Source organism: Cnephaeus nilssonii (assembly GCF_951640355.1).
Source record: "Cnephaeus nilssonii genome assembly, chromosome: 2".
Classification (NCBI taxonomy): Eukaryota; Metazoa; Chordata; class Mammalia; order Chiroptera; family Vespertilionidae; genus Cnephaeus; species Cnephaeus nilssonii.
The window spans coordinates 50,217,910-50,230,497 of NC_137073.1; positions in this window are offsets into that span (position 1 = coordinate 50,217,910).

Sequence of the window (12,588 nt, forward strand, 5' to 3'; positions counted from 1 at the left end):
CAGGTGAGTGGTTGGGAGCCAGCAGTCCCAGATTGTTCCAGATTGGAGAGGGTGCAGGCTGGGCTGAGGAACACCCCCCCCCCCAGTGCACGAATTTCATGCACCGGGCCTCTAGTTTTTTATAATTGTCATTAAGGCTGCCTGCCCCTCCTCCAGAGGGAGATACTATCTCTATTTCCCAACTCTGCCTGCTATACAAACTCATACAAGTATCCTTCAAAAGATAATCTGAAACAAAGTAGTCTGTAGCTCTACTCATGTGACATGCAGAAATTAAAGGGACCCATACAATATTGCTTCCTATTAATACCTACCATTTATTTCTATACCATCTTGGCTTCTGATGACTTTTCTCATGAGTAGTCCACTCCATCAGCTACTTAGATTAATCTGACTCACAGAGATTGGGACCAAATTTGTCAAGTAGTCTTATCCAGCATTTAATTAAGGATACTATCATCAGGACTGCAGACAACAGGATGAGGCCATCCTGCAGTGCCAACTTTGGTTGCGTCCCCAGGGTCTCAGACCCACCTAGCTTTACATATCCCACAAACCATCAGTGTCTACTGTAAAAAGTCAGGTGGTTTCTCTTTAAATTGTGTGGCCTGAGGCTTTAGTGCAGGTACAGCAGGACGTATTAGCAGTTGCACAAATTCTATGTTGGCCTGCAAGGAGAGAAGTCTAGGACAATTCTGCCATCCAAACCAACTCTGGCCTATGAATTGAGACTGACCCAAATGCCTTGCAGCTCTAAAGTGGTATATTGACCAGTCAGGGACAATTTTTGTATTGTCTTTTGTAATTGAAGGATTCGCATGTAGGGAAAACTGTACTGAGTGTGCCCATAAATAACAAGTCAGTTTCCCTCTGAGAATTTTCCCTGAGTAACTAAAGTAACCTTATTTTGGAGCAGTCTTTGTACTTGTCTGAGGGCTACATTATCTGAAAGTGATGTTTCTTTCAGCACTTTCAGGCCTCTTATGACCATTTGTAAGGTGCAAAACATTGTGTTTTAAGGAGAAGGGAAAAGTAATGCCTGGCTTCCACAGAAAAGTACAGTCCTGGGGAAGTAATTGCTGTTTGCAATCACTGGGGCCCACCTAGTGGGGCCTACTTCAATCAGGGACACAGGTTGACAGAGCCTCCAATTGTGTCCTCATAGGCAGCTTAGGACTCCAACCTTACTTACAATAATTGAGTATAATCCTTGTTTTGGATGAACTGCCTGAGGGAGTCCAATCTGACTTACTTATCCATGGCACCATCTAGCTGGCTTTTGTCCAACCCATGAAATGAATGAGTATTGGCTGTGGCAATGGGAGTAGTAAAGAAGATCTGGAAGTGCCAGCAGGTATTTTTGTAAGGAAAGTGCAGAACTGGGGCCTTCCCTTGCTGTTTCTGAGCTTTCTTAGTAAGGTTAAAGGAATGCTAATTAAATCAAGGTCAGAATTGTATGGTGGGGAATGTCAGGCCCAGCAGTTAATTAAATTTAAAATGCTTGCAACTGTCAGGGACAGCTAGGGCACTGACTAGGGCAGTTTCCTCCCTGAGGGTAGTTTTGAAAGACAAAGATCCGTTAATGTCCCTCCTTCTCCTGTACCTACCAAGGTCTAATGTGTTTCTTCCACTGAGCCCAGGGTTGTGGCTCTCCCTCCACAGCCACAAAATCAGTATGCCCTATTTCGGTAGCTGTAACTTTACCTTGTTTCAAGCTATCCCCTTCTCACCCTTAGATCTTGCATCTAAAAACAGGGATAGGGAATGTTCAGCCCAAGGGTCATATAAGGTCTGGAAAATCATTTGGTCTGGCCCTGTTAAGGCATTAAGGGTGAGTTAATTAAATGTTTGACCAAATATAGCAGGCTAATTTTTAAGTTGATAATTTTGTATGGCCCTTGAGTGATGTTATAAATATCCAAATGGCCCTTGGCAGAAAAAAGATTCCCCACCCCTGATCTAGAAGGTTTCAATGCAAGAGGGCAAAGAGTTATAAAACTTAGGTCCTTTGTGTCCAACACTTTGTCCTGCATGGGTCTCTTGGCAAGTAGTATACTCAACTAGGTGGCCATTATTCTTATGATCATGATCTAGGACCATGTCAGATCTAAAAAGAAAACCAGAAGATGGCACCAGAATTAAGTTTGAATTTACTAGACCCCTTTTGTCTGGCTGCCACCCAGAGAGTACAACCAACTAGGCTGGCCTGAGGTTGCCAATAGGGGGGAAAAAAGTTGTCATTTCTAGAAATGGTCATGGTGAAATTTCAAGTTTTCAAAGTAAATCTACGTAACTCCTTGCCCCTACCCAGGAAGTGTCTGTGAGATGATTCCTTTCTGTGTGATAGACACATTTAGTGAATGTACTCCCTTGCTAAAATATGTGGACCATGAGTTGAGATAAGTAGAGTCAGAAATCCTTTGGATTGTTTTGTGAGGTCATTCCAGCACTCCATAATACCTTGACAACCAGTCCATGGTTGAGTGGTTTTGTAATAAAAGTCATGCATTTTCAGAATCTAAAAAAAAAAACACATAAAAAATGACACAGAATAGTTTCCAGGGCTACAATGGTGTGACCAAACTTGGCTGATGGGACTAGAATAGTAACATAGGAATCTGTGAAAGTGTCAATTGAGGAAAGAGACCACTAATAGCCCCAAGAGGAATTAAAAGGTCCAATGTAGTCAGTTTGCCAGGATAGAGTCTATGTGTATATGGTGTAGCCTCCTTCACCTTGAGACTAGCAAGCCAACTTTTGTCAGGAGTCACAACTCTGACATTGAATGGTAGCCTTGGCATCAGAAAAAAAAATGTTCTTTGTTTTTTGCCCAGTCTATGATAGTGGATATGTTGCTGTATCTGGTAAGATCATGTATCTAGACAGAAATAGTAGCAATCTGGATGGTGCAGGCTCATCAGCAGTTTAATTCTAGTTAAACAAGCGCTTACTGGGAGTTTCTACATGAGCGACCCAGATGGTTGAACCAGCAGCTGCTGATTTTCACTGTTTACAGCTGCAAAGAGGGGCTGACTAAACACCTAGGCCCTTGGCAACAGCTCAGAATCAGCAAAATAGAACAAAGTTCATCAAAGGGAATACTAGTCAAAGCTGTAAGAACAGCCTTGAGTCCTGCCTACTGAGGATAGCGACCATGTCTGCTTTTGATGGCACTGAGGTTGATGTATACAGGGGCCACCATTTGGTTTTAGCTTAGCTGAGCCACCAGTGAACCAGGCCCAGTCATTTAGGGGAACCTCCATGTATTGACTATCCCATTGAGCTAGTGGCTTTGCTTTAGGCAGTGTAGTGGGGAATAAAGTTTTCCCCAGAAAGAGAGTTGCCATTTCTTCATGTAAAGCCAAGATCCTGCTTGGGCCAGGCTGGCTATGTTCCTGCATATGCCATTTTATTTGACACGCAAGGCTTGATGTGCTCTTCACACCTTGTTAGTTGTTGAGTATGAGTTGGTAGACCCCAAAATGGAATTATCAATCTCAGGAGTTATAAGGGGCAAGGAGTTCAGGGTCAACAAGAGCTCAGTAGCAAGCTAATAGCTGCTTTTCAGTAACCTTTCCAGAGAAGTGATCAGTCCGTAAATAGGGGGTATTTCCAGATAGGGGCTTCTGGATGGAGGCACCTTTTTCCAGAGGCTCCAATAAGCAAAATCATCAGTCATAGAGACTTGGAGCTTATAGAGCACATTAAGTTAGTTGGGCCCTACTTGGGATGGACTACAAAGATAGTTGGGAAGCAATTTATATGTTTCACTAGCACTTCTTTACATGCAGCTCTTCCTGAGCAGGAGAACACCTTCTGGCTCTTAGGCAACAAGGAAACCCAAGCATATAACACTAATTCTTACTGTAGTTCCAGATGTAGAAGTAGCAACAACAGTGAATTAAGTTGGTCCAAAGTGCCTCACCAATAAAGTCACATTAGCTTCCTTTCCCCACTTTAGGCCCAGCCAATTTTTATTAGTAGCATCCTGATGTCCCCATCCATCATGGAACTGGTAGGGTGGTGAATTTGGCACCTATGTCCAACAGAGCCATAAAAGTTTGAGTTCATTTCCTCCATGCAATTTCCCAATATATTCAAATGGGTATAGCTAGTCTTTGGAGACAAAGAGAACTTGGTTACACCCCTAATCCATATTTTCTCTTAAGGAAGCTTAGGCTAGAGGGAAAGGGAGGGATCAGGGACTTGGAGGGAGAGAATGGCTCTGTGCCAACATGTCTTTGCATTCACTTTCTTGTTGACCCTGAACACCTTGTCCCTTATAACTTCTAGGTGGTAGCTCATGGCTCATTCAAATGAACTTCCAATTGTTTGGGCTTGCCTAATGCTCTATATCAGGAAATCCACATGGCTGACCCCATCTATTTCAGTTTTGGGTACATTTTGACTAACAGTGAAGGTGATATTGCTTTCTGGCCCTGTCTGTGAGATTCTCACCCTTTGCCTGATTTGGACTAGACTCCTTAAGTGGTACTTTTATGTTAAAGGAATTCACCTTAATTTGGGGCATTTGCTTCTCCACTGTCATGGCAATATCTCTTAAGTTTTCACCTGGTTTCAACATAAGATCTAGGGGAATTTTCTAGGGTGGCAAAGCTGATCATAAGTATTTATCTAGATTCCTTTGGGTAAGTTGCTCATCCTCTGGTAAGTTATCTTTGTCAATATTGTAAACCTAATCCAGGGCAGTAAGAGCTGATATAGTAGTCAATAACTCATCTATGGTTTCCCATAGGAGTTCATGTAGTCCATGGCATAGTATGTGGGTGAGGTAGCTGAGTTTAAAGAACCAGAAATAGGTTGGGCAAATTAAATAGCTATTTAATATCTAGGTCCTCTGTCCTCTAACACAGAGGAATAGCAGGATGAATGGGGTATTAGCCTTCAGTGTAGGAGCAGAGTTCAGGTAAGATCTGGTTCACAAAATAAGACACTAGGTATTTACTAGTATTTGCTTTCTGAAATCATCCATTGAGAGGGAACTGAGCTTAGAAGCCAGAAAGAGTGAATATAAAGAGAGAATCTTGAATCAAAGGTCAAAACCCCAAAGAGAACTTGATATATGTGGATACAGATGGGGAAGAAGCCAAAAGTATCAAGAAACATTGTCTTTATGGGCTAGTGGGTGTCAAACTATCTGGGAGGAACAGGTTCAAAATAATTATCTCTCACTTAGTCTTCCAAAATAGAGTCTTAGCTAGTTTCCCTGACTCCAGACTCTTCACCTGCCAATTCCTCCTCCCTGTGGTTGCCAGAGTTCCATTTATGAAATACAAATCTGATTATGTTAGTACATCGCTTGAAAACCCTTCTTTGGGCTCTCACTGCAAAAGGATAAAGACTAAACTCTTTTGTATAACATTTAATGTCCTTCACAAGTTGGACAGTCTGCTTTGCAACCTCATCCCTTATGGCTCCCCAACATGTACTCAATGTTCCAGCCACACAGAATTATATGTTTTTCTCCAAATACACCATGCTCTTTGATGCCAGTTTGCCTTTATATCCTTGCCTGGAATGACCTTGTCTTTTTCTGCCTGGAAAACTACTAGGTTCAGCTCAGCTGTCTCCCCCTCTACATGGCTCCCTAACCAGCAGGCTGTACTCCCACAGTATCCTATGCACATTGATTAAGATGCTGTGTTATTGCAGTATCTGTGTTGTCCACCAGACTATGACCTTCTTGAGGAAACTTGGCATATAGTAGGCACTTATTCAGTATTTGTTGAATGCATTAATATGTTTATGGGAATGGGGGGATGAGGACAAATATGTGACACGTTAATCAATAAAGAAATTAATTAATAAAATAAATAAATAAATAAAAATCTCATACCCAGAGCAGGGCTTTCTGATAACACTAAAAAAAAAAAAAAGAATGAATGAATGAATAAATATTGATGAATCTCTCATAAGAAGTATGCATATTGTCTCTTCCCCTTTAAATAAAGTGCAAAAAATAGGCAAAACTATTGTTTTGGTGCTAGAACTCAAAATAGTGGTTATCCTTAGTGAGGGGTGTAGCTAGTGGGGATATGGATGAATGTTCAGGTGCTGATAATATTTTGTATTTTCATCTGGGTACTGGCTATATGATGTAGTCTTTGTAAAAGTTTATTGAGCTCTACATGTATGATTTGTGTACCTTTTGGCATGGATGTTATTAAATAAAAGGTTAAAAGAAAAAAATATGTTTATGATACACCAAACTGTTTCCTTGAGGCAATAATTATTTCATTTTATCATGTTAAAAAATCAGATGAGGGCCCAAGAGTCTGAATTATTGTGAATAATAACATCAATCCATCAAGTATAATATTAATGACTTTATATTAGATATCCATTTTTCATTTCCAAAGCAATCAGTAGTAACTGATGTAATTAAGCACTCTAATCTTTAAGATTATTAAGTGTGAAATTAAGCTGAAGTTATCCAAGGGACAGCAGGTGAACATGGTTTAGGAAATGAATCTTTTTGTATTGGTTTTTTTTTTAGAAACACATAGGTCATATATATACTAAGTACATCTTTTTCTATAATATTCTTACTTATTCCCAAATGCAGCATTCCCCACCATATACACATGCAACATGCCAACTTTTTCATCACCTATTGTCTACAAAACAAATATCTAAAGGAAATAGAGATTTTGTGTCAAGTTACCTATAAATACAAAAGATACTTATGGGAGCATGATTTGAATTGTGTTTTGTTGTTGTTGTTGTTGTTGTTTGTTTGTTTGTTTTTGTTTTTTGAAGGAACCTTTCCAAAACATACTTCTTGTGAGATTGGTACTATATGGGATCTCCAGAGGGGGCACAGTATTTATCCTACCTGAAGAGAAGTGAGATGGCCATTTTTTGAAAAAGCACAAAAAATGGAAGACCATGTCAGCTTGGAGTAGTAACCTGGTTTCTCAGTATCTTAGGCATTGAGTGACCATTTTGTAAAAAAACTTTGACTATGTTAGTGACCCTTGTCTTCATTCTAAGTATTATTGAATTGGAATTAAGAAAAATTTTGGCATCCCATAACAACCTTTTTGGTGTAACACATTGACTTTAAAGGTTCACTAACACTAAACAGCATGTATATGTAGGCAGCAAACCAACAGTGTGTAGCCCTTACATTGACACATATTGTGCAGTAGTGTCCATTCTTCTACTAGTGAAATTTTATCACTTATATATTTAGAACAGTAATGATCCTTCAGTATATAAGGAAGATATCACCAGTCAGTCACAACATTTTCCCACTGAGCATGGGAAAGCTAGCAACAAACAAGCAATTAGAATTGGCTTTCAAGAAAACATCCATTTTCTATTTTTACTTAAGTGCATAAGAATGCATCTTCAAATAAAAATCATCCTAGTTACAGTGAAGGAAACACAATAGGTACTAATTGGTATCTATATACACTGAGTGGCCAGATTATTATGATCTCTGAACGCATAATAATCTGGCCACTCAGTGTGTGTGTGTGTGTGTGTGTGTGTGTGTGTGTGTGTGTGTGTATTAGGCCTGGTGCATGAATTTGTGCATGGTGGGGTCCGGCCAGCCTGGCCAGGGGGAGGGGACATGGGCAGTTGGCTGGCCTGCCTGCTGGTCAAACTCCTGGTCAAGGGGACAATTTGCATATTAGCCTTTTATTATATAGGATATACACTGAGTGGCCAGATTATTATGCGTTCAGAGATTATAATAATCTGGCCACTCAGTGTATATAAAAGCCTAAGCGACCGTCTGACTGTTCGACCATCCAACCGGTAGCTATGACACGTACTGACCACCAGGGAGCAGACACCCAATGCAGGAGCTGCCGAGATGCGATGACTTGGCAGCTGCAATTCTCGGGTGACAGACCTGGAACCAGAGAGGAGGGAGCCCGATTCTGGGGTATGTCACCCGAGAACAGCCCTCTCACAATTTGGAACCCCTCAGGGGATGTCAGAGAGCTGGTTCAGCCTGATGCCTGACCAGAAGGACTCCGCTCACTCCGCAGATGCCCTTTGAGCCCGGTACTGCTCCAGGTGTGGCGGGCATGGGAGGGACCATGGGAGGTTGGCTCCAGGGAGTGTCCAGCCATCCACCAGCTCTAATGACTTTCCTTTCAATGTGCACAAATCTGTGCACTGGGCCTCTAGTTATTACATATTTTGTACATGGACTTACTACCATTTTCAACCCCCTTTTAACTTGTCATCTTCCACTAATGAAGCTAGAAAGCTAAAAATTATATTCCATGCCCCTTTGCAATTAGAGTGTAGTCATGTGACCCAGGTGCCACTAATAAAATGGCCCTGAAAGAGACTTGAATACTAAAATGAGAAATTGGAGGCTATGACTTGGGAGGCTGGATCTCCTGATATGCACAGTGGAGTTGGAAGCTGGTTCTTCTGAGGTGAAAGTTGTGGTGTTCATACCTAGGCATATTCAGTGCTAAGTTTTGGGCTGAAGCTACAATGGTTTATTAGAATAGTCTATAATAGGACGTGGACATTTTTCCTATCTTCATTATTTCTGTCTAGTGTCCAAGCCTGGTTCTCTAGCCCTCCTGGAGATTTGTGAACTACCCCAAGACCCATCTTTTCAACAAACTAAAATGTTTTCTATTGTTTGTAATCAAGAATTCTGCATGCTTTTTTTTCATGATCAAATCATATATTTCCTGTTCTTTGGCATATTCTAGAAATGGAGATAGACATTAAACACAAATAGAATAAAAAAACATGTACACACCTGGCCAGTGTTGTTCAGTGGTTGAGCGTTGACCTATGAACCAGGAGGTCACAGTTGGATTCCCAGTCAGGGCTCATGCCTGGGTTACAGGCTCGATCCCCAGTTAAGGGGTATGCAGGAGGCAGCCAATAAATCATTCTCTCTCATCATTAATTTTTCTCTTTCTCTCTCCCTCTCCCTTCCTCTCTGAAATCAATACAAATATGTATTTTTAACAAAAGTACAGTTGACACTCAAACAACATTGGGGTTAGTGGCACCAAACCTTTGTACAGTTAAAAATCTATGTATAACTTTTGACTCCTTCAAAACTTACTGGTAACTACAGTTGACCCTTCTTACCTGCAGGTTTCACATCCGTGGACTCAACCAACTGAGGATCAAAAACAGTATTTTTGATCTGCAGTTGGGAATCTGTGGATGCAGAGGGCTAACTCTATTAATAGCCTACTGTTGACCAGAAGCTTTACCAATGATATAAACAACTGATTAACATATACTTTGCATACTGTATTACAATAAAGTAAGCCAGAGAAAAGCAAATGTTATTAAGAAAATTATAAGAGAAAATATGTGAGGACTGGCCTATTTGCATTCAGTTTTACTTCCTGCATGAACCCTTTCAGGGATCCCAAAAGATAATCTGAGAATGTTCACCAGGGCCTTTCCTCTTTGCAGACACTGAGCTTTAATTTTTGTCTCCCCAATTCTATGACACTCTCTAAAACTCTCCTCAGCTTCTCAGTCCCAACTCTCCTCTCAGTCTTTGACCCTTACCTCCAGCTTCTCAGTCTCTCCAATATCCATTGTAAGTTTACAAATAACCCAAGGGAAAAGGAACACCAAATGTTAGGTTCATTATTGTAATACTTCCCTTCTCTCTGGGATCAACTCTTTACTGCTTTGGTAGCTCTCTGATCCCTTCAAAGAGCTAATTTCCAGTTTTGTGTGCAGATTTCTATTGTTTTCAATGGGAAACTTGTTCTAAACAACTTAGTCCACCTTAACTGGAATTTGCCTGTGCTTCTATATGTGTGCATTGATATACAAGCAACTCTTAATATTACAGAATTTGATTAATAAATTTGCAAATTAACAGTGGTTTAAAATAACTATATATATATATATATATATATATATATATATATATATATATATATATATATATATATATATCTCAAGGGTTTCCATGGTAGAAGAGGTTATTGATGTCATTTAGAAAGCAACATAACCTACATAGTATTACTGCAATATGGAATCATTCTTCACCCTCAGAAAAACTATCTAAACTTTCTTTCTCCTGTAAACAGTGTTAAGCCATAGCTGGACACCTAGTGAAGGCAGGAGGGAGCTTCCATTATTGGGACTAGGATTAGGATGCAGAATGAATTAAATGAGAGAAAGGGAAAAAAAGGAATATGAAATTAAAGTTACATCTCTGCCCTACCTGTTTTCTGTTTAAATATGTTGAAAGACAGAGAGAGAGAGAAAGAGAGAGAGAAAGAGAGAGAGAGAGACTCAGCTAAGAGATACCAATAACAGACATTTTAATAGAATAACTTGGCATTTGTTTGGTGAACACACAATACAGTGTACGTGATGTGTTGTGGAATTGTGCACCTGATACCTGTATAATTTTGTTAACCAGTGTTATCCCAATGAATTCAATAAAAAATTTTTCTTTGATGTTTACTATTTCTAAAAACTGTACTTTGATTTATTTCACATATTTGGATTCAGATTTAGGAGGATAAATGTATCCCTAAATATGATTACATTAATTACTTTAGCATTACATTAGAACTATTATAGACCACATTTGTAAGTGTTGGGTGTTTTTTTTTTTTTTCATGTAAACATACATGACTTAAGCAACTCATTTAAGCCAAAGAAAGGAGTTGACTTTTTTAAAGGAATGTGACAAAATGGAAATAAAAGTGTATGTATCAGAACCTTGACTGAGTCATTGATCTCATAGTTCTTCAGTATCCTGGTCAGGAATATAAAAATAATATAACAGACACTTAGCCGGTTTGGCTCAGTGGATAGAACCTCAGCCTGTGGACTGAAGGGTCCCATGTTCAATTCCGGTCAAGAGCACATGCCCTTGGATGAAGATTAAAAATAAATAAATAAATAAAATAACAGAGAAAGCACGTAAGTCTAACAGCACTGCCACTGATTATTGGATTTACTTCTATAAGTTTCCTTGATAGGTTCAAATCTGTTCCTGCAGCCCTTGTTTCTTTAGTATTCCATACTCCTTTTTCTTCTCTCTCTCACTAGTTTACCCCATTCTTTTTATTTTTTCCGATACTCTCCACATTCCCTATACTGACTTGAAAGCTTCCCTATCATTCCTTTCAAACCCAATATTCCTTAGTTCCTAACAACTACTTACAGTACCCCAATGCCCCCAGACTAACCCATTACCTCCCATTAACCTCTAGAGTAACCTGCCCTTCCACTCCTTTACACATACCCCCATTCCTTTGTCTTTTCAAGTCTCTTTGGCCATTTCTTTAAATCCTAGTTTCTCCCAGCAGGTAACGAGGGAGTTGTTTAACATCAACACCCGCAAAGTCCTCCAAAGTAGTCAGTACTGTGTCTGAAACATAGTAGTTGCTCAATAAATACCTGTCATTTGGTTAAGTCAGTGACCAATGGCAGACAGTAGAAATTTCTAGACCTGAGGAGTACTTTAATTCTAATATTTCTCAAAAGATGAGCAGAAAGTAATAAAAAATAAAGTTATGAAAGGCAGTGAAGAGGAAAATAGTTATTTTTTTTGTCTTTGCCAATTTTTAACATTAAGCTCTTGAAATGGTATATAATTATTTTTATTATATTATATTCCATAATACATCCTGGTACAAGGATGAATAAGAAATCTTGTTTGAATATTTGCCTGTTCCTTGTATCTTGATTAAACATTTGAAAATTTGTATAAACAAATAGATAAGTCAGAGACTTAACTCCCTGTGAATATATTTTATTTTCTTTCACTGATTATATCAGCAGGTGTTCAGTGTCAGAAGTAAACATAGCAAATGGTGTAAGGACATTATATTTGCATAACTGAAACTCATGCTCTTTGATTTGCACGTGACTCTACCAGCCTTCAGAATCCTAACCAGACAAACAGGTCTGCAACAAAGAAAAACTGGTTGAAAGTGTTGGGACCCTCCCTTCTTTCTCCAACACTTGCACAATTTAGTCCTATAATTGTTCACGTGTGTGCAGAACTCTTATGAAAATTAAATAAGGGCATGCACACAAAAGGATAGCAAAGGCAGTTTTTACAGCTATGGATTCTGGAACATATCAGATACCAAAAGAATTAAGAAATAGCATTTCTCATGTTTATGTCTATTAGTCCTTTGTTTCCTGAGAGTATGGTGAAATACCTCAGCCAGGAAATTGTTAATGTGATCACTCAAAACAAAACTCCACAGTACTTTGTTGCAAAGTGATCTCTTCCTTACCCCCACCCCTGTGGAAACCATAACAACCAGATCTTTTCAGAGAGGTCAATTACTAAAAAGAGTATGATCTAGGCTTTATGTAATATGATCATCTATAAAGTACACTTTGGAAAATGCTCATTTTTTACAGAAATTGGTTTTAAGGCTGTGGAAATGTTCTAAAATGGGAGGTTTAAATAAATGAAGAAAAATATATAGGTGTATCCGGAAAATCAAATGAAGATAACAGAGAGCATAAATGGACATTTCTATTTTTTAATCCATTATCACTGACCATCAGGGTTTGATACATAATTTATTCTCAAACAAAACTATGAGGATTGCTAATTTTGGGAAAAACATT